The following is a 20,633-nucleotide window of genomic DNA, read 5'->3' on the forward strand; positions in this document are numbered from 1 at the left end:
TAACCTTCAAATCAATTCCAGGTTTGTTCAGAGAATAGCAAATGAGATAACAAAGGGTCTGGAAGTGATTACAAGTGAAGACTTTTAAAGGATTGATCATGTTTGTGTTAAAGGTAAACAGATTAAGAAGAGTATAATGGTTATCTTCAGATATTTTAAAGGGTTGCCATGTTTATCTGTGGGTGCATGCATGCTCGGTTGTGTCTGACTCTTGGTGACCCCATGGACTGTAACCTGCCAGGTTCCTCTGTCCAGGGGATTCTCCAGGCAAGAATTCTGGAGTGGGTTGCCATTTCCTACTCCAGGGGATCTTCCCGACCCAGGGATTGAACCTGCATCTCCTACATTGGCAGGTGGATTCTTTACCATTGCACCACCTGAGAAGCCCTACGTATATGTATAAATGTAAATCATTTTATTCTCCATTTGTACATTATTTCTTAGTTTTAAAGCATTAAATATATAATCTCAGTTCAATTTTTTCTTAATGGAATGAATTGTCTTTTTAAAAAACAAATGAGTTTTCCATCCGAAGAGCTGGAAGTTAGATGACCCTCTGTTAGAAATGCTATAGATGATATTCTGGCACTGAATCACTTTCAGATATCTCTGCTCTATCTTCTGGTAAGCTTCAGAGTTTCAACACTACCTTACTTTCCACCAAGGAATATCTTGATCCCTCTTAAACACACCAGCTTTTCATAATAGATCTGACAATACTTTACACTTGGTCAGGGGAAGAATGTTTCATAGCATATTCCTGATCCTCAAGGTTAGTTAATGGAGGAGCTGCAATATCGACACTCCAAAGTCTTAGTGATCCTCTTTCCACTCAACCACGCTTCCTCTCTTGCAGGAGGAGGAACCCATGAGAGAGGCATATTGTAAGGCAAGTGCAAAGGGCAGAAAGCATATCCAAGTTGAATGAGAATCCAGGCAGGACACAAACCAGTCATCTTTTCAAAACTAGGGTATTTCCTTGCAGAATGCTGAGCTATCTCATTTCCTATTTGCTTTGTCCACACAGAGACAAGTAGTCATCTTCAAAACTGGAAGCATATACCCTAAGTGAAAGTGTTAGTCACTCAGTCGTGTCCAACTCCTTGAGACTCCATGGACTGTAGCCAACTAGGCTGCTCTATCCATGGGATTCTCCAAGCAAGAATACTAGAGTGAATAGCCATTCCTTTCTCTAGGGGATCTTCCCAACCCAGGGATTGAACTCAGGTCTCCCTCACTGCAGGCAGATTCTTTACCATCTATTCTACTAGGGAAGTCCCAAGAATACTGGAGTGGATGCTGAGCAAAACACAAAACAACCCATCGGGATGGGAAAAGAATACAGCAAAAATTCTATTTATATTAATTTTAATATAACCCATCTGTACTATTTCTATATATTTATATATATATACATATAATGCATGTTAGAGATGCATGTGTATATAATTTATACATTAATATACACATATTGAAGATATGCTCAAGAAGCAATCAGAAAAGTTTAGAGACCACTGGGGTTTTTTTTAAGATATTTTGATGCAGACTGTTTTTTAAAATCTTTATTGAATTTGTGTTACAACACTGCTTCTGCTTTGTGTTTTGGTTTTTGGACCCCAAGGCATGTAGGATCTTAGTTCCCCGACCAGGGATCAAACCCATACCCCTCCACTGGAGCGCAAAGTCTTAACCACTGGACCTCCAGAGAAGTCCCTAGAGACCGCTGGTTTTAAACCAAACTATGCATGAGATGCATCTGTAATGTTCACTGCATTCCTGAGCTGCTGCCTTCAAATACTTTTTCCCTTGGTTACACAAAACCAAAGAAAATATATACCCTTTATAATTAGCTTTAACTGGTTACCTCCAAAAAGTCCCAAGGTGCAAAATACATCAGAGATTTACCTCAAGGCTCAGAATTGCAGAGCGAAAGTGGACATCACAAGCAATGGCTTGATTTCTACAGCAGAGACAAAGTCCTGATGTCGAGGCTGAGCAATGGATAAAACAAAATAATCAGGCTGTTTGTCTCTCCTCCGGGCACAAGCAACAGACTGGATTTACATCTGTTTTGAGATTAAAGGACCATATTCACCTCTTGAACTGCATCTACGAAAGGAGCAAGAACCTGTTGGGAAGTCAGTATTTTATCACTCCTCACAAAGTATACAGAATGTATCTGAGAAAAAAAAAAAAAAAAGAGCTGAAATACATGTAGAAATAAATGTTCTCATAAAAATTCATGGAAAAGGATAACCTTACTCAGCCGTGGCATCCACTGAATTTTGCTGGAAGAATTCTAATATGAGGAATTGCTGAGGGTCACTAGTTCTTCCAAGTGATGTTGCTCCCAAGTGGGGAGGACACAAGTCACTTGGAGCCCTCCCGGTCTGACACCAAACCCAGCCTGATCCACACTTCATGTGCCCTGCTTAGGAGTACTAAGAATGCTTTCTCAGAAGGCAGCTTTTAGCTTCTTGCATCAAAACTTCAAAATCAACTAAAAGAACGTTTTCCTCACGTGAAGTAAAGCCAGTCACAAGCCGGTAAGGCAACAGTGATCAACAAAATCAAAGTTCAAACTAGATGTCAGAAATAATGGGAACAACATGGGTGAGAAAGGATGTTATGCTTGCTCTCAAGTGAATGAATTAATAAGGTCTGCTGGAGATTTCCCTGGTGTTCCAGTGGTTGAAAGTCTACTTGCCAGTGCAGGGGAACGGGTTCGATACCTGGTCCAGGAAGATCCTGGACATGTTGCAGGGCAACTAAGCCCGTGCACAACTACTGAAGCCCACATGCCCCAGAGCCCGTGCTCCTCAACAAGGGAAGCCACTGCAATGAGAAGCCCACTCACCACGACAAAGAACAATGCCTGCTGGCCAAAACTAGAGAGCTTGTGTGCAGCAACAAGGACTCAGCGCAGTCAAAAATAAAAATAAATAAATACATAATAGACACAACCTTCTTTAAAAAGAAAAAAAAAAAAAAGATCTGCAAACGGAACCAACTCTGACTCCTTTACAAAAACACAACTCCTAAATGAGAGTGGCAGGGAGTCTCAGAAAGCCAGGCTTAGAGGCTATGCTACTGCCACAATGCCCCAATTACACCATAGATTTTCCCTGGTGGAGATGCCACTGTTTTCCACACCTGAGCAAGGACCCCACAGTTTCCCCACTGACGCTGTCACTGGACTTCCATCCTGCTATCTCTTGTTCCACCCTCACCAGGCTGGATGCCCCACAACACCTGCTGCTTAAGGCCATTAGTTTCTGAACTGAAGCCTCTCAGTGAGTCTGATTGCTAGGGGCTCAGGTCACGCACCTGAGATACAAAGGCAAGGGAAAGGCCAACAACTCACTTCTACCTTGAGGACAGAGTTATCACAAGTTGGGGAAGTTTCCAAACATTAAAAGGTGTTCACAGTTGTCAAAGGCCACCATTTCAAACAGGTATCACATTGGAAGCAAGCTATAGCTCCCTACTACCAGGCACTGCCTGACGTCTGTGGTGGGATCCAGCGAGATAGCCTCCCATTTGGCTGGATCAAGCTCTTCTCAGTGGGGTCGAAGGGTGTGCCTGTACCTTTTAATACAACTGGCATGAGGCAACAGTGTGAAAACAGAGAAGTTCTTGTCCAGTGTCAGATTATTAGCCTTTAGCTGTGGAAAACACTAGGTCAAGGGTTTAAGCCAAAGCATAGGATCAGCGCACAGCTTATCTAATTTTGAAGAAATGGATAGATTCAGATAAGCAGCTATTTTGATTTAATAAAGTTGCAGATTAAACCCTCAAGTTGAGGCAAGTTTACAGTGCTACAATTTTTCCTCATTGTGTAAATAAATATCAGGCTACACATATGTGATTATGAAGTGAAAGTCACAAGTATAGAGTCATGGGCTACGGGCTCAGTCTGATATTTATTGAGTGAACAATTATATTATGGCTTTAAGATATATTCCAAGGATTTTTTATGGCAAAATAGATATTTCTGTCCATTTCTACCCTCATAAATTATCCAAAAATGGCAGAAAGTGTTAAGAATCAAAACTACAAACTTCATCCTTGGTAAAAAGAGAAGACAGCTAAACCACAATAAATGAAAACTGAAAGCAAGTCAGAGAAATGGCAAAAACAAAGGAGAGCACAAAATGTTAGTGCCCAGAGATTTGCAACATGAGTGATGAATAGTGCTATTTACTCCCAGAAAGTCTCACAAGAAAGGCTCGAGACTCACAGCATGAAGCTTATAACACAAAGCAATGTGAAGAGTTGTGGTAAAAGAAAAAAAAAAAACTCAGAAAATAGATGAGGATTATATAAGCAGCAGCTGAAATGCCTCCTTTCCTTAACCCACCATGCGTAGAAAAAGAACAATCAGAAAATAAGGAAAAAATAAATAATGCACTAAAATAGAAGATATCGCCAAGAAGCACAACAGAATGGAGTGAGAGGACCAAATGCTGGACAAAAACAGAAAAACCAGGAAATGAGAAGATGACTTCAAGAGGCCCAGTATTCTACTAACGGAATTTCCAGAGTGAAACAATAAAAAAGTTGGGAGGAATTTATCAAAGAAAGACTACTAAAACTTTTCACTTAACTGAACACAGAAGCTTCCGGATTGAAAGCACCCACTAGATACAAAGCTCATTGAATAAAAACAGGCCCATACCAAGGCACATCATTTTGAAAAATGAAACAATGAAATCATAAACACTTCCAGAGAGGAAAAATTGGACCACATACAAAGGATGAAAAAGAATGACACTTGACAAGTAATCAACAACATTTAAAGTTAGAAACAATGGAACAATTCCTTCAAGGAGGAAGGAAGATCATTTTGAATCCTAAATCCTACCCCAAATCAAATTATAAATTAGATGTGAAGGTATAATAAGCACATTTTCACACACACAATGCCTCAGAAATTTATTTTCCACATACTTTTCTCAAAAACCACCTAAGGGCAACAATGAGATAAGTGGGGAAAAAAATCAAAAAAAGACACAGGGTATAGGAAGCAAGGAACAGGAAGACACTCAAAGGTAAATCCCAGTGTGAACCCCAGGATGCCAAGAAGGCTAGAGAAGACCATTCGGATTGAAACAAGAAGCTGAAAAACTCCTTCAAGGGCAAACAAGAATCTGATTGATGACCTCATTCAATTCAAATACGGAAAACTGTATTGAAAAGCCATGAAAGGTAATGAAAATAGTTAATAATGGATACAAAGAAAATTCAAACAAAGAAAGGAGGCAATGATTAACTCCAGGAAAAAAAACTTTTTTTTTCTTTCAAGAAAATAAATTTTAGTATGTTATTGTCTCAGCAGTGAACAGTGTTTTGTATAACAGTCATAAGAATGCAGACTCTAAGTTTTGATTATCCCAAGTTGTCCTATAACTGTACTGGAAAGATGGGTGTAAGGACTCAGAGTGTATGTAGGAAGTGAGATGACTGGGCAACAAGTCTATGTATATGACAGCTAATTCTTAATCATCCTCAGGCAAAAGTTGATACAAAGTCTAAAATTGGTTCACCATGAAATAATTTAAACAACATTTAGAAATATGAAGATAAATACAGAAAGAAGCTACTAAAAGACTATGAATAATTTACCTCTGGAGAGTAGATCAGATGCTAGGAATTAGGCGGGGGAGATGACCATTTTCATAAGCCTTTAGCACCCTTTCAATATTTGCTTCTTCTTTGTACATTTTTATTAAAATTTAAATTACTTTTAGAAAGATATTCTCAGAGCTAGAGTTACATAGTCTTACAACCCACTGGAAAAGCAGTTTAAAGAGCAACAAGGCATTTTACAGGAGCTGGCGGGGTCAAGTCTGGGCTAAATCCCCTCCAGGGCTCGGAGCTCTTTCCCAGCCTAGCTCCTCCCCCATCCCTGGTACTCCTGCGGAACCAGTGCTGCTCGGCCTCCTGCAGATTTCCTTCACAGACCCTGCTTCCAGCCCGGGCTCTCACCTTGAGCTACGGACTCAACAACGTGGTTCACTGTCATCTGCTCCCTCCACCAGGACACCAGCCCTGCATCCCACAGTTTTCAGGTGACTGTGTCAAACCACCAGCTGAATCTGTGTGGAAAATGAGGATACACAGCCCCGGATTGAAAAGGCGGGAAACAATCTTCTGAGAAGTCCATCCAAAATGCCCAGCAGCATATTTCTTGCTGAAAGCTTTTTAGTAATCACTGAAATTTTGTGCACTAACTCCTGCTTTCTGATGGCTTAAAGGCTCCTCCTGGGGTCTTCATTAAGTATCTGATCCATACCTATTAGCTCAATAAATCTCAAATAACATTAAATTATATGCAAGGAAGAATGTTCTGATCTATGTGATGAAAAGCAACTAGCAATTTTTGCCTATCTTATGCACATTAAAGTCAGAAGTTTAGGAGAATTCTGTTTATTAATAAACAATATCATTGGAAAAGACCCTGAGATGCTGGGAAAGACTGAAGGACAGAGGAGAAGGGGACGACAGAGAACAAGATGGCTGGATGGCATCACTGACTCAATGGACATGAGTTTGAGCAAACTCTGGGAGATGGTGAAGGACAGGGAGGCCCAGCGTGCTGCAGTCTACAGGGTCATAGAAAGTCGGACACGACTGAGCGAATGAACAACAAGAAGGAATAAATAGCCTAGCAATATTCCTCCTGGCTTCCCTGACAGCTCAGTTGGTAAAGAATCCACCTGCAATGCAGGAGACCCCAGTTTGATTCCTGGGTCAGGAAGATCCGCTGGAGAAGGGATAGGCTACCCACTCCAGTATTCTCGGGCTTCCCTGGTGGCTCAGCTGGTAAAGATTCCACCTGTAATGCAGGATACCTGGGTTCGATCCCTGGGTTGGGAAGATTCCCCAGGAGAAGGGAAAGGCTGCCCACTCAGTATTCTGGCCTAGAGAATTTCCTGGACTGTACAGTCCATGGGGTCGCAAAGAGTCAGACACAACTGAGGGACTTTCACTTTCATTCTTCCAAGATTTGCTAGGGACAGGAGCGGTAGCAGACATGAAGGTGGCCTTGTGATCCGCTGCCTTCTCTCAGAGAGGAAGACATCAAGAAGGGCACAAAAGAGCCTGAGAAAGAAGCCCCCGTTATTGGTTAGTGAGGCCCTGACACTACACAAGTAGAGAAGCACCCACTCTCTTCTGATAAGATGAAGGCTGGGATAAAATGATAATATAATGTGGCAATGTGTACAGTACAATATTGGCTCTAGTCTCATATACTATCTCAGCGTTTGTTTGTGGAGTGAGCATAAATCTCACTCCTGATATGAGCAGAGGTCCAGAGCCCAGATCTCAAGGTTACACTCACACAAAGCACTGAGCCATGGCATAATTTATAACTATTAGGAAAGTACCCTTCTCCTTTATTTCCCTGGTCCCAGATCTCACACAGAGATCTAAGTCTTGCAGTTGACTCAGACTGATCATTTTAAGCTCTGGCCCATAGCTGTTATCCACAGAGCTTTGCTGAGGCACAACTCTTCTCTGAGAAGCCTTTGCAGAGGCATCAGCATTAGTTTTGTTTACCCTTCTCATTTACTAGTTTAATGTATTCATTCCACAAATGTTTGAGTACTTTAAATGTGAGTACACAGATGAAAATGAGGTTAACTGCCTTCAATGGGTTCTCAGACTAGTAAGGGAGACAGACTTCAAACAACAGCATACGTAAGTGTGCTAATGCAACTACACTTGGGATAATCAGGGTCAGTGGAAGGGCAAGAACCTCGTGAAGAGGGGTCAGGGAAAAGTTGACGAACTACTGAAGGGTCTAATACTAAGAAATGCTAAAGTATTCTAGAGAGAAGCAATAGAATACAAACAGGGCAAAAAAGAAAGGGAGGTTATGGCCAGTTTGAAGACCTAAGGATAAATTGGGTTGTCTAGAGCACAAGGCACCGTGCTGGGAGATAACAGATTTAGAGCACTGAACAGTCTGTATACCATGCTAAGAATTCGAGCTTTTTAGTCTATTACAGATGGGAAGTCAAGAGCTAAAGAAATTTAGAATTACATTTTAGAATGATTCAGTTCAGTCGCTGAGTAGTGTCCAACACTTTACAACCCCATGAATCGCAGCATGCCAGGCCTCCCTGTCCATCACCAACTACCAGAGTTCACTCAGACTCAAGTCCATCGAGTCGGTGATGCCATCCAGCCATCTCATCCTCTGTCGTCCCCTTTTCCACCTGCCCCTAATCCCTCCCAGCATCAGAGTCTTTTCCAATGAGTCAACTCTTCACATGAGGTGGCCAAAGTACTGGAGTTTCAGCTTTAGCATCATTCCTTCCAAAGAAATCCCAGGGCTGATCTCCTTCAGAATGGACTGGTTGGATCTCCTTGCAGTCCAAGGGACCCTCAAGAGTCTTCTCCAACACCACAGTTCAAAAGCATCAATTCTTCAGTGCTCAGCTTTCTTCACAGTCCAACCCTCACATCCATACATGACCACTGGAAAAACCATAGCCTTGACTAGATGGACCTTTGTTGGCAAAGTAATGTCTCTGCTTTTGAATATGCTATCTAGGTTGGTCATAACTTTCCTTCCAAGGAGTAAGCGTCTTTTAATTTCATGGCTGCAGTCACCATCTGCAGTGATTTTGGAGCCCCCCCCCCCAAAAAAAAAGAGTCTGACACTGTTTCCACTGTTTCCCATCTATTTCCCATGAAGCGATGGGACCACATGCCTACTGTAGCATTAAAGTGAAAAATAAACTTTAGTGAGGTTAGCAGAGATTGAAAGTGCAAGTGGGGAGCTGAATTAGGAGGTAAAATGGAAAACAAACAAACAAAAAACAAACTCTAAGATGATGACCATGTGGGTAGAGATGACAGACTTTAGATTTATCCACAGCAGGGCTGTTTCTCACTCCCCCACCGCTACAGCACATAAAACACTGACCTGCTTGAACTGGTTTTGCCTCCTTACACAGACTGTTGATTGTAACCAAACTGAAACAGCACACAACTTCCTTAAACAGGTTGACTGATTAATCAAACCCTGAGTTATTTTACAGACAGCAATGCACGCGTGCAAGATGGGAAATCAGATCTCCAAGATGATCCTAGAACCAAGAATCTCCTGTCTGGGGAGCTCAAAGAATAACAACATTGCTACCCATCCCTTTACAAAGCAAGATGCCCATCAATAGGGACCATGAGGTTTCCAGCAGCAAGAGTACCATCTATGGACCGAACAGAAACTAGCCAATCAGCTTCTAGTTTGTGTTCCCCTAACCCTTCAATTTTGCCCCAACCCTGGATGGAATAGAAAGATTTGATTCTTCCCTCCTCTCCTTGCTGGTCGACCTCACAATAAAGCCCTTTTTCCCCCCTCAAAAGCCATAGTACTAGATTCTATGCATGTCGGGCCCTTGCTGGTAACACTGCCACACTGGGGCAAGCCATTATTATCTCTTGACTGGATTTTCACAAAAGCCTCCCAGCTGGTCTCCCTATTTCCCTCCTCACTTTGCCTTCACCCATTCTCACTCAGCAACCAAAATGATTCTGCTGAAACTTAGATCTGATTATGTAACTCCCCTGATTAAAATCCTCCAATGGCCTGGCATCATACTGCGAATACAAACCAAAGTTCTTTAAATGAGCCTCAAAGTCATACAGCCTTGTCCCCTCTCATCTCGCTGACCTTTTCTCCCATTATGCATCCCTAAACACACCAGGTACACTACTGACTTAGAGATTTTTCCCTTTTACTGGAATGACTTCCCCTAAATATTTCTTCCCTCTCCTCCTTCAAATCTGCCCAAATGCCATCTTCTCCATGAGGGTTTCCTCATGGAAGAGGGAATTTTCTAGAAAATTACCATCCTTAACTTTCCCTATTCCCTTTTCCCTGATTAATTTTGTCTATGGTTCTTTTTATCTCCCAATATACTGTATAATATTTTACTTTATTTTTTATTCATGCTCTTCATTTCATCCTGGACTATAAGTTCCATGTGGGTAGTTTTGGTCATTGCTATGTATCTGCAGTGCCTAGAAAGATGCCTGGTACATAGCAGGTACTCAAGAGACATGTATTAAATGAATAAACATCTAGGAAGTGAAATCAGTCAGACTTGTTGACTGATAAAATGGAAGGGTTAGGAGAAGGAAAGAGTCTTGGTTGCTTTACAGGCTTTCCATTTGTCTGACTGGGAAGATAAGTGATACCATTTAGTAAAACAAGAATCAGCAGATACTGTAATTAGCTCTATTTTTGACAGATTGCCTTGGAGGTAACAAGGGAACCATTTGTGCCAGGTATCAATTATTGTCTCTGGCCCCTAAATCCACCCTTCCTTGCTTTGTGTACCAAAGCAACCCCTGTACACAAATATCCTTTACTAGCTGACTCAGTGTTAGGGTTTATCAGCAGACAGCACTGGAGGGACCCTTTGAGACCAAAGCAGCAGAAGTGAATTAGCATGCAGAAGGCCAGGGCGCTCACCTCAGAACCCCTCTCAGGTCAGCTCCCATGCCCTCTGGCCAGTTTTCCTCTTTCCTCTGACAGCCAAAATCTCCAAAGGGGCCTGAGTCAGCCCTGGGAGGGAGGAAGGTGGCTTTTTTAAATTCTGAATTTCCTACATTTTTGCTCTTTCACAGCCCTAGAGGTAGCAGTTGCTTTCTGCATTTAATAATCTTCTACTTTTAGAGACTTACGTTTCCTTTTGCTTCCCTAGTGCCTCAAATGGTAGAGAATCTGCCTGTAATGCAGAAGACCCAGGTTTGATCCCTGGGTCAGGAAGTTCCCTTGGAAAGAAGGGCATGGCAAGCTACTCCAGTATTCTTGCCTGGAGAATTCCATGGACAGAGGAGCCTGGTAGGCGACAGTCAGTTTTTTCTATTAAATAACCTCTTATTTAAATTACTGGTATACTTTCTATCTCCTAACTGGACCCTAACCAACACAACATCCAAGTGAAGATGCCTCTTAATGAGCTGTAGATGAAGCTTTAAAGAGACATTTAAACAGGAGATATATATGTGGACTTCTCCAGAATATTGCTGGAATTTAAACCAAAGAGTAGATGATTAACCTGGAGAGGATAAACAGCAAAGATATCATGGAGCCCTGGGTCACCATCACTGGGGGTTAGGGGACAGGGAGAGTTAGGAAAAGTGTAAAACTGGACAGTCAGGGAAAGGGGGAATTGAGAAAGTCAAGTGGAGAATAAGAAAAAGCTGAGAAACTGTTCATCTCAGAGATAGAAAGGAAATCAAGAGAAGCCAGAGGCAGAGAGGGTTTCAAATAGAGCTTGATCAATAATGCAAATACTACAGGAAACTCAATTAAGTTAACTGGAAACATAAAATGAAGTTAGGACTAATCTTTTCAAGAACAATTTTAGTACAGTGGTTTGAGAAGTCAATAAAAAGAGAGGAAGTAGGCAGGATAGATGTAAGCCACCCTTTTACTAAACTTGAAAGTATAGGCTTCTAGAAGGGTCCAGTTCAGTTCAGTTCAGTCGCTCAGTCATGTCAGACTCTTTGCGATCCCATGAATGGCAGCACGCCAGGTCTCCCTGTCCATCACCAACTCCCAGAGTTCACTCAAACTCATGTCCATCGAGTCAGTGATGCCATCCAGCCATCTCATCCTCTGTCGTCCCCTTCTCCTCCTACCCCCAATCCCTCCCAGCATCAGAGTCTTTTCCAATGAGTCAACTCTTTGCATTAGGTGGCCAAAGTATTGGAGTTTCAGCTTTAGCATCAGTCCTTCCAATGAACACCCAGGACTTATCTCCTTTAGAATGGATTGGTTGGATCTCCATGCAGTCCAAGGGACTCTCAAGAGTCTTCTCCAGCACCACAGTTCAAAAGCATCAATTCTTCGTTGCTCAGCTTTCTTCACAGTCCAACTCTCGCATCCATACATGACCACGGGAAAAACCAGAGCCTTGACTAGATGGACCTTTGTTGGCAAAGTAATGTCTCTGCTTTTTATTATGCTATCTAGGTTGGTCATAACTTTTCTTCCAAGGAGTAAGCGTCTTTTAATTTCATGGCTGCAATCACCATCTGCAGTGATTTTGGAGCCCCACAAAATAAAGTCTGACACTGTTTCCACTGTTTCCCATCTATTTCCCATGAAGTGATGGGACCAGATGCCATAATCTTCGTTTTCTGAATGTTGAGCTTTAAGCCAACTTTTTCACTTGCCTCTTTCATCAAGAGGCTTTTGAGTTCCTCTTCACTTTCTGCCATAAGGGTGGTGTCATCTGCATATCTGAGGTTACTGATATTTCTCCTGGCAATCTTGATTCCAGCTTGTGCTTCTTCCAGCCCAGCGTTTCTCATGATGTACTCTGCATAGGAATTAAATAAGCAGGGTGACAGAAGGGTAGCTGCTGCAAAAGCACCAGGGTCTCCTAGCCCTCCTGGCTTTCAGCTTACCTCCTCTGTCATCACCCAGAGGTGCCTGACCTTTAACATCTTAAGTCTCCATTTGCTTTCTGCCCACAGCCTCTTACCCTTTCAGTTTTTCTCTCCCTTACAGTGTTTACAAGTGCACACTTACCCTCTCCCAGCACCAAAGCCCTTGCCCCAGAAGGGAGTGGTACTGTAGCAAGTGAGACTTGAAGCAGCCATTCTGCATGGGTCTGAGTGCAGGCTTTGGCAGCCAAGGCCTCATGCAGAGTTCTGCACCCCCTCTGATATGCTGCTTCCATGCAAGCACTCCATCCCAGCAACCCTCACCCTATTTAGATGCATTCTGGGTCCAAGTCCAGCTCATATCCTTCATAACTGACCACTCCCCTCAGCTGCTGCAGACCCTGGCAGAGGATGAAGCTGGGCCATGCAGCAAGCAGGGCTGCAGCGAGCACCTGGCTCAGGCTGGGGCACACGCCAAGGTGGTTGTGGGAAACTGGCCAGAGTTCACTGCATTTTCAAGCTGCCGTCTCCACTTTGTTTCAATATGGTCTATAAAGGAAAACAATCTTTAAAAAGAGTTGGATATGTGTATACGTACAACTGATTCACTTTCCTGTATTCCTGAAATTAACCCAACATTGTAAATCAATGACATTCCAATGAAATTTTTTAGAAAATAGTAAACAAGTGGGTGCATACTTTTTACAAGCAAGGTCTAGATTTCTCCCAGCCCTCCAGTTAGTTCCACTGGTTTTCTAACTAGCTAAGGGGACTCATCTTCCCAGTGACGGAACCCAGAGCTGGCATGCCAAATATGTGGCTCGAACCACGCACTCCCAGGGCAGGTCTCCGCCTGTGTCATCTACCTCCTCTTTTGTTCCCTCCCAGGGGCACCGGTTTCAACCTGATCCCTCCTCTCCTCTTCCCCTCCCAGCCAATTCCATGTGGATCTTTCTCAGCCTTGGTTGTACAAGAGCCTTTCTGTTAGTCTCCAGTTACTCTCCCCAAAGAACTGCCCCACATGTAGATTTACATTCCACCTACTTGTGGCTGGAGGTTGAGTTCCATGTCCTCCTACTTGGCCATCTTGATCTGAATCCTTTGCACTGGTCATTTAAATCATCATTAGAGAGTGAACAGTAAAAAAAGAAACTATGCCAAGTTAAGGACAAATTTTTATTTTAATACCTACTCTAGGAGATAACACTAGCTAAACTTACTTGTTTTACATCAAACCACCTCCAAAACTTTTGGGTTTAATATAAAACATAGTCAGATGCATCGAAATCAAGTTCAAAATTCAGACTTACCCTGGAGGCACCAGTATGTCATTTAAGGATTTTAATCAAAGAAATGGGAATGGACTTGACTGACCTGTGACAACAGTTCACAGAGTCAGCAAGCTTATTCTGTGAAGGACCAGATGGGAAATATTTTAGACTTTGCGGATCATAAGTTCTCTGCACAACTATTAAACTCTGCCATTATGGAATGAAAACAGCTGTGAACAATACGGAAGTGACAGAGCGTGAATGCGCTCCCAAAACCTATTTATAAAAGCAGGTAGAGGGCCGGACTTGGTCCTTGGGCCATAGTTTGCTAACCCGATACAGACGTAATAAAACCAAAAAAGGGGAAAAATTAAGGATAGACTTCTAAATTCGCTTGCTGCAACTTAGTTAACTTTGAAGACAGAAGGCTTTTTAAATTTTTTACTGATATGAAAAGACTAGCATCAAAAAGGTTGGGATTGTGTTTGTAATTCTTCTCTATTTCTTATGCTGATAGATTTCAAACAGGGGAAATCCTGCGTTCTATATCTTAGCCTCATGATCTCCTGTTACCTGAGTTAACACCACTATGCCCTGCTGCCAACATGGCTGTTCTTGTTACAGTGTCAGGCCCCTTCTTTCCTGACTGGTTTGTATTCACCTACACTTCAAATATACAGCTTCGAGGGAGGAGGGATAGCAGTGCCTGGCACTCATGATATTCCAAACACCCATTATGCAAGCGACACATCGGTCTGCTCAATTAAAGAGCCCAGGACTACAAAGCAACTGTGTACCATGGGTATTACCACTCCGCCGCAGACACTATTCAAATATCTGACTTTGAGAGCCCTTCGCTGCTTAGCCAGGTATTTTATCCTATCTTTTTAATTAAAAAAGCATCAACAATAGTCTTAAAATTTTTCCCATGCTCACTCATAACACTAAGTGTTAGAATGTTAGAATGTTAGAATGTTAGAATGATAGTCAGATCTGGGGAAAACTGGCAAAGTTAGTTCTAGAGACTGCCTCTTAAAACTCTCTAGGCTCTCCAGTTCTTTTAGAAAGAATCAAAATGACTATACAACTGCTAATAATAGCAGTAATAATAGTTAATATTATTGAAGGCTTCCTCAGAACTTTTCTTAAAATTCTGTATTTAATTCTCACAAGTCTATCAGGGGGTTACTATTAAAATCTCTGTTTTATATGGAAGGAAAACGAGGAGTTGGAGAGCCAGGCTTCAGTCCTGGGGTCACCAACTCTAAAACACACTGTGCGCTCTTGACAGCACCACCTCACTTTCCAACACCTCATACTCTCCTCACCTGTCGTGGCTCACCTACCAGGGAGCCTTTGTTGTTGATGGGGTAATCAGAAAATAATTGCAGAAGTGAAACTTGGTCCCTTTATCAGACTTTCCAGAGTCGGACACGTTGGCACGTTCAACCAGATGTGGCAGGTTAAAGCAGAAGTAAAAAGATATTGAAAAGAAAACCATTATTTTCAAAGATGAGAAAAACAAGTGTTCACACCTCACAGACTGAAACCAGCAGAGCAGGGGCCTGAGTCCAGGCTTTCTAATGCTAGGTCCTTTCCAGGGACTGCTGCTCCTAACATGGACTTCCTTGGGAGTTCTTTCTCCAGGTTATTTAATGCCCTCCCATGATTAAAATAAATGATTTCAGAGAGCCCTTGAGAGTGAGTCTAAAGATAGGCCTGTGACATATCTCTGGAGTAGGTATTTTGGATGATGGAAACCTTCTGTTCTCCAGACCACAGGGCCTACTTAAATGAAGAGCTGACTCTAGTTTGGGAACTAAATTTAATATGCTATCTAAATAATCTAAAAGAAAAATCTGGAAGTATTTTTATATACTGACTTTGAAAGTGAAGTCGCTCAGTTGTGTCCGACTCTTTGTGACCCCATGGACTGTAGCCTATCAGGTTCCTCCATCCATGGGATTTTCCAGGCAAGAGTGCTGGAGTGGATTGCCATTTCCTTCTCCAGGGGATCTTCCTGACCCAGGAATCAAACCCGGGTCTCCCGCATTGCAGGCAGATGCTTTACCGTCTGAGCCACCAGGGGCTCATACTGACTTTATCTATTAAATATATATTTATTTATCTCAATTCTGCCTAAGATTTCTTTCTGGAACTCTTAGAAAATTATGCCACAACTCTAAGAGAAATAGACACATTAAAACCATCTAAATTATAAATATAGTTATTATCATATTAGTTGGGACTATGATATTTATGTAGCAAGCCTGTTGGGGTTATCTCACAGAAAGGATGGACCTACCACCCCAAATTTGGTTTGCATATTAAGACTGATCATGCCACACATGAGAGGGTATGAAAAGGCTTATCACTCACACTGTTCTGGGACTCCAGTGTATCCTCCTGACCAAGTTCTAAGACAGCACAGAGGGACAACTGGCGTAGGATTATATGATGGTTAGGAGGATCAGGACTGGATGAGGGCTTCCTCTCAGAGATGGGCCTGACATTGTTTGAACTCCCTGCCAGCACTAACTGAGGGAGAACCCAACTTTATTATTAGAAAGTTTATTGCTGAGTTGTGGGACAAGGGAGGAAGGAAGAGTTGTGGGATGTGAATGCTGTCCATGGTCAAACATTACAGACTCCTTAAGAGAAAGCCCCCTCTAATCCTGCTTGTTTCCTTTATATGGTACTCAGAATTTGCCACTATGCACTGCTTCATTGCTTGTTATATCTCCCTCCTCTCAACTGTGACAGAATGTGGTCAAGAGAGAAGGGAATGGCAAACCACCGCAGTATTCTTGCCTTGAGAACCCCATGAACAGTATGAAAAAGCAAAATGATAGGATACTGAAAGAGGAAACCCCCAGGTCAGTAGGTGCCCAATATGCTACTGGAGATCAGCAGAGAAATAACTCTAGAAAGAATGAAGGGATGGAGCCAAAGCAAAAACAATACCCAGCTGTGGATATGACTGGCGATAAAAGCAAGGTCCGATGCTGTAAGAGCAATATTGCATAGGAACCTGGAATGTCAGGTCCATGAATCAAGGCAAATTGGAAGTGGTCAAACAAGAGATGGCAAGGGTGAACGTTGACATTCTAGGAATCAGCGAACTAAAATGGACTGGAATGGGTGAATTTAACTCAGATGACCATTATATCTACTACTGCGGGCAGGAATCCCTCACAAGAAATGGAGTAGCCATCATGGTCAACAAGAGAGTCCGAAATGCAGTACTTGGATGCGATCTCAAAATGACAGAATGATCTCTGTTCGTCTCCAAGGCAAACCATTCAATATCATGGTAATCCAAGTCTATGCCCCAACCAGTAACACTGGAGAAGCTGAAGTTGAACGGTTCTATGAAGACCTAAAAGACCTTTTAGAACTAACACCCAAAAAGATATCCTTTTCATTACAGGGGACTGGAATGCAAAAGTAGTAAGTCAAGAAACACCTGGAGTAAAGCCAAATTTGGCCTTGGAATGCAGAATGAAGCAGGGCAAAGACTAACAGAGTATTGCCAAGAAAACGCAGTGGTCATAACAAACACCCTCTTCCAACAACACAAGAGAAGACTCTACACATGGACATCACCAGATGGTCAACACCGAAATCAGATTGATTATATTCCATGCAGCCAGAGATGGAGAAGCTCTATACAGTCAACAAAAACAAGACCAGAGGCTGACTGTGGCTCAGATCATGAACTCCTTATTACCAAATTCAGACTTAAATTGAAGAAAGTAGGGAAAACCGCTAGACCATTCAGGTATGACCTAAATCAAATCCCTTATGATTATACAGTGGAAATGAGAAATAGATTTAATGGCCTAGATCTGATAGATGGAGTGCCTGATAAACTATGGAATGAGGTTTGTGACACTGTACAGAAGAAAAGGATCAAGACCATCTGCATGGAAAAGAAATGCAAAAAAGAAAAATGGCTATCTGGGGAGGCCTTAAAAATAGCTGTGAAAAGAAGAGAAGTGAAAAGCAAAGGAGAAAAGGAAAGATATAAGCATCTGAATTCAGAATTCCAAAGAATAGCAAAAAGAGATAAGAAAGCCTTCCTCAGCAATCAATGCAAGGAAATAAGAGGAAAAGAACAGAATGGGAAAGACTAGAGATCTCTTCAAGAAAATTAGAGATACCAAGGGAACATTTCACGTAAAGATGGGCTCAATAAAGGACAGAAATGGTATGGACCTAACAGAAGCAGAAGATATTAAGAAGTGACAAGAATACACAGAAGAACTGTACAAAAAAGATCTTCATGACCCGGATAATCATGATGGTGTGATCACTCACCTAGAGCCAGACATTCTGGAATGTGAAGTCAAGTGGGCCTGAGAAAGCATCACTACGAACAAAGCTAGTGGAGGTGATGGAATTCCAGTGGAGCGATTTCAAATCCTGAAAGATCATGCTGTGAAAGTGCTGCACTCAATATGCCAGCAAATTTGGAAAACTCAGCAGTGGCTACAGGACTGGAAAAGGTGTTTTCACTCCAATCCCAAAGAAAGGCAATGCCAAAGAATGCTCAAACTACCGCACAATTGCACTCATCTCACATGCTAATAAAGTCATGCTCAAAATTCTCCAAGCCAGGCTTTAGCAATATGTGAACCGTGAACTTCCTGATGTTCAAGCTGGTTTTCGAAAAGGCAGAGGAACCAGAGATCAAACTGCCAACATCCACTGGATCATTGAACAAGCAAGAGAGTTCCAGAAGAACATCTATTTCTGCTTTATTGACTATGCCAAAGCCTTTGACTGTGTGGATCACAATAAACTGTGGAAAATTCTGAAAGAGATGGGAATACAGACCACCTGACCTGCCTCTTGAGAAATCTGTATGCAGGTCAGGAAGCAACAGTTAGAACTGGACATGGAACAACAGACTGGTTCCAAATAGGGAAAGGAGTACATCAAGGCTGTATATTGTCACCCTGTTTATTTAACTTATATGAGAGTACATCATGAGAAACACTGGACTGGAAGAAGCACAAGCTGGAATCAAGATTGCCAGGAGAAATATCAATAACCTCAGATATGCAGATGACACCACCCTTATGGCAGAAAGTGAAGAGGAACTCAAAAGCCTCTTGATGAAAGTGAAAGAGGAGAGTGAAAAAGTTGGTTTAAAGCTCAACATTCAGAAAACGAAGATCATGGCATCCAGTCCCATCACTTCATGGGAAATAGATGGTTAAACAGTGGAAACAGTGTCAGACTTTATTTTGTGGGGCTCCAAAATCACTTCAGATGGGAACTGCAGCCATGAAATTAAAAGATGCTTACTCCTTGGAAGAAAAGTTATGACCAACCTAGATAGCATATTCAAAAGCAGAGACATTACTTTGCCGACTAACATCCGTCTAGTCAAGGCTATGGTTTTTCCAGTAGTCATGTATGGATGTGAGAGTTGGACTGTGAAAAATGCTGAGCAACGAAGAATTGATGCTTTTGAACTGTGGTATTGGAGAAGACTCTTGAGAATCCCTTGGACTGCAAGGAGATCCAACCAGTCCATTCTGAAGGAGATCAGCCCTGGGATTTCTTTGGGGGAATGATGCTAAAGCTGAAACCCCAGTACTTTGGCCACCTCATGCGAAGAGTTGACTCATTGGAAAAGACCCTGATGCTGGGAGAGACTGGGGGCAGGAGGAGAAGGGGACGACAGAGGATGAGATGGCTAGATGGCATCAGCCACTCGATGAACGTGAATCTGAGTGAACTCCAGGAGTTGGTGATGGACGGGGGGCCTGGCGTGCTGTGATTCATGGGGTCGCAAAGAGTTGGACACGACTGAGCAACTGAACTGAACTGAACTCAACTGTGAACTCCAAGGACCATTACTTTATCAGTTTCCTTCATTAGTAGTTACCCAGAGCTGATCATAACACCTGGCACAAAAGAGATGATCAAATATAGTCACTGGAAAGCCAACAGGTACATGAATCATGCTCGACATCACTAATCATCAGGAAATGCAAATTAAAACCACAATGACATATGAATTCACAACTGTTAAGATGGCTACTGTTACAAAAACAATAGACAACAAGTACTGAGCAAGGATATGGAGAAAGAGGAACCTTTGTGCACTGTTAGTGGGCATGTAAATTGGTGCAGCCACTATGGAAAACAATATGGAAGTTTCTCAAAAAATTAAAAACAGAACTACCATATGATCCAACAAATCCACTTCTGGGTATATATCCAAAGGAAATGAAAACAGGATATGAAAGAGATACACACACCCCTATGTTCATCGCAGCACCATCCACAACAGCCAAGATACGGAAACAACCGGAATGTACATCAATGGATGAAGGGGCAAAGAAGATGCACATATACAAGATGGAGTACGATTCAATCATGGAGAAGAAGGGAATCCTGACATTTATAACAAGATGGATGTATTTTTAGGGTAAACTGCTAAGTGAAATAAACCAGACAAAGACAAGAACTACATGATGTCAATTATATGTGGAATCTTAAAAAAAAAAAGAAAGAAAGAAAAAGAAAAAGGTCAAACTCAAAAGAATAGAAAAATAGGTACCAGGGGCTGGGAGGTAAGGGAAAGGGTACAAACTTTTAACTATAAGATGAATAGGGTCTGAGGATCAAATATAAAACATGGTGATTTTAACAACACTTACACAAGTGTTACTAATAACACTTATACAAGAAATCTGTATAACTGAAATTTATTAAAGAGTAAAACTTAAATGCTCTCACCGAAAAGAAAAAGTTAAATATGTGACATAATGAATGTGTTAATTGACTAGAAGGAATCCTTTCACAATGTACACATACATCAATTCACCACAAAGTAAACTTTAAATATCTTATAATTTTATATGTCCACTACACCTCACGTCTGAAATAAAAAGCAAAACATTAAAAATATTTTTAAGCAATAATAAAACA

This window comes from Ovis aries, chromosome 12 (assembly GCF_016772045.2).
Source record: "Ovis aries strain OAR_USU_Benz2616 breed Rambouillet chromosome 12, ARS-UI_Ramb_v3.0, whole genome shotgun sequence".
Classification (NCBI taxonomy): domain Eukaryota; kingdom Metazoa; phylum Chordata; class Mammalia; order Artiodactyla; family Bovidae; genus Ovis; species Ovis aries.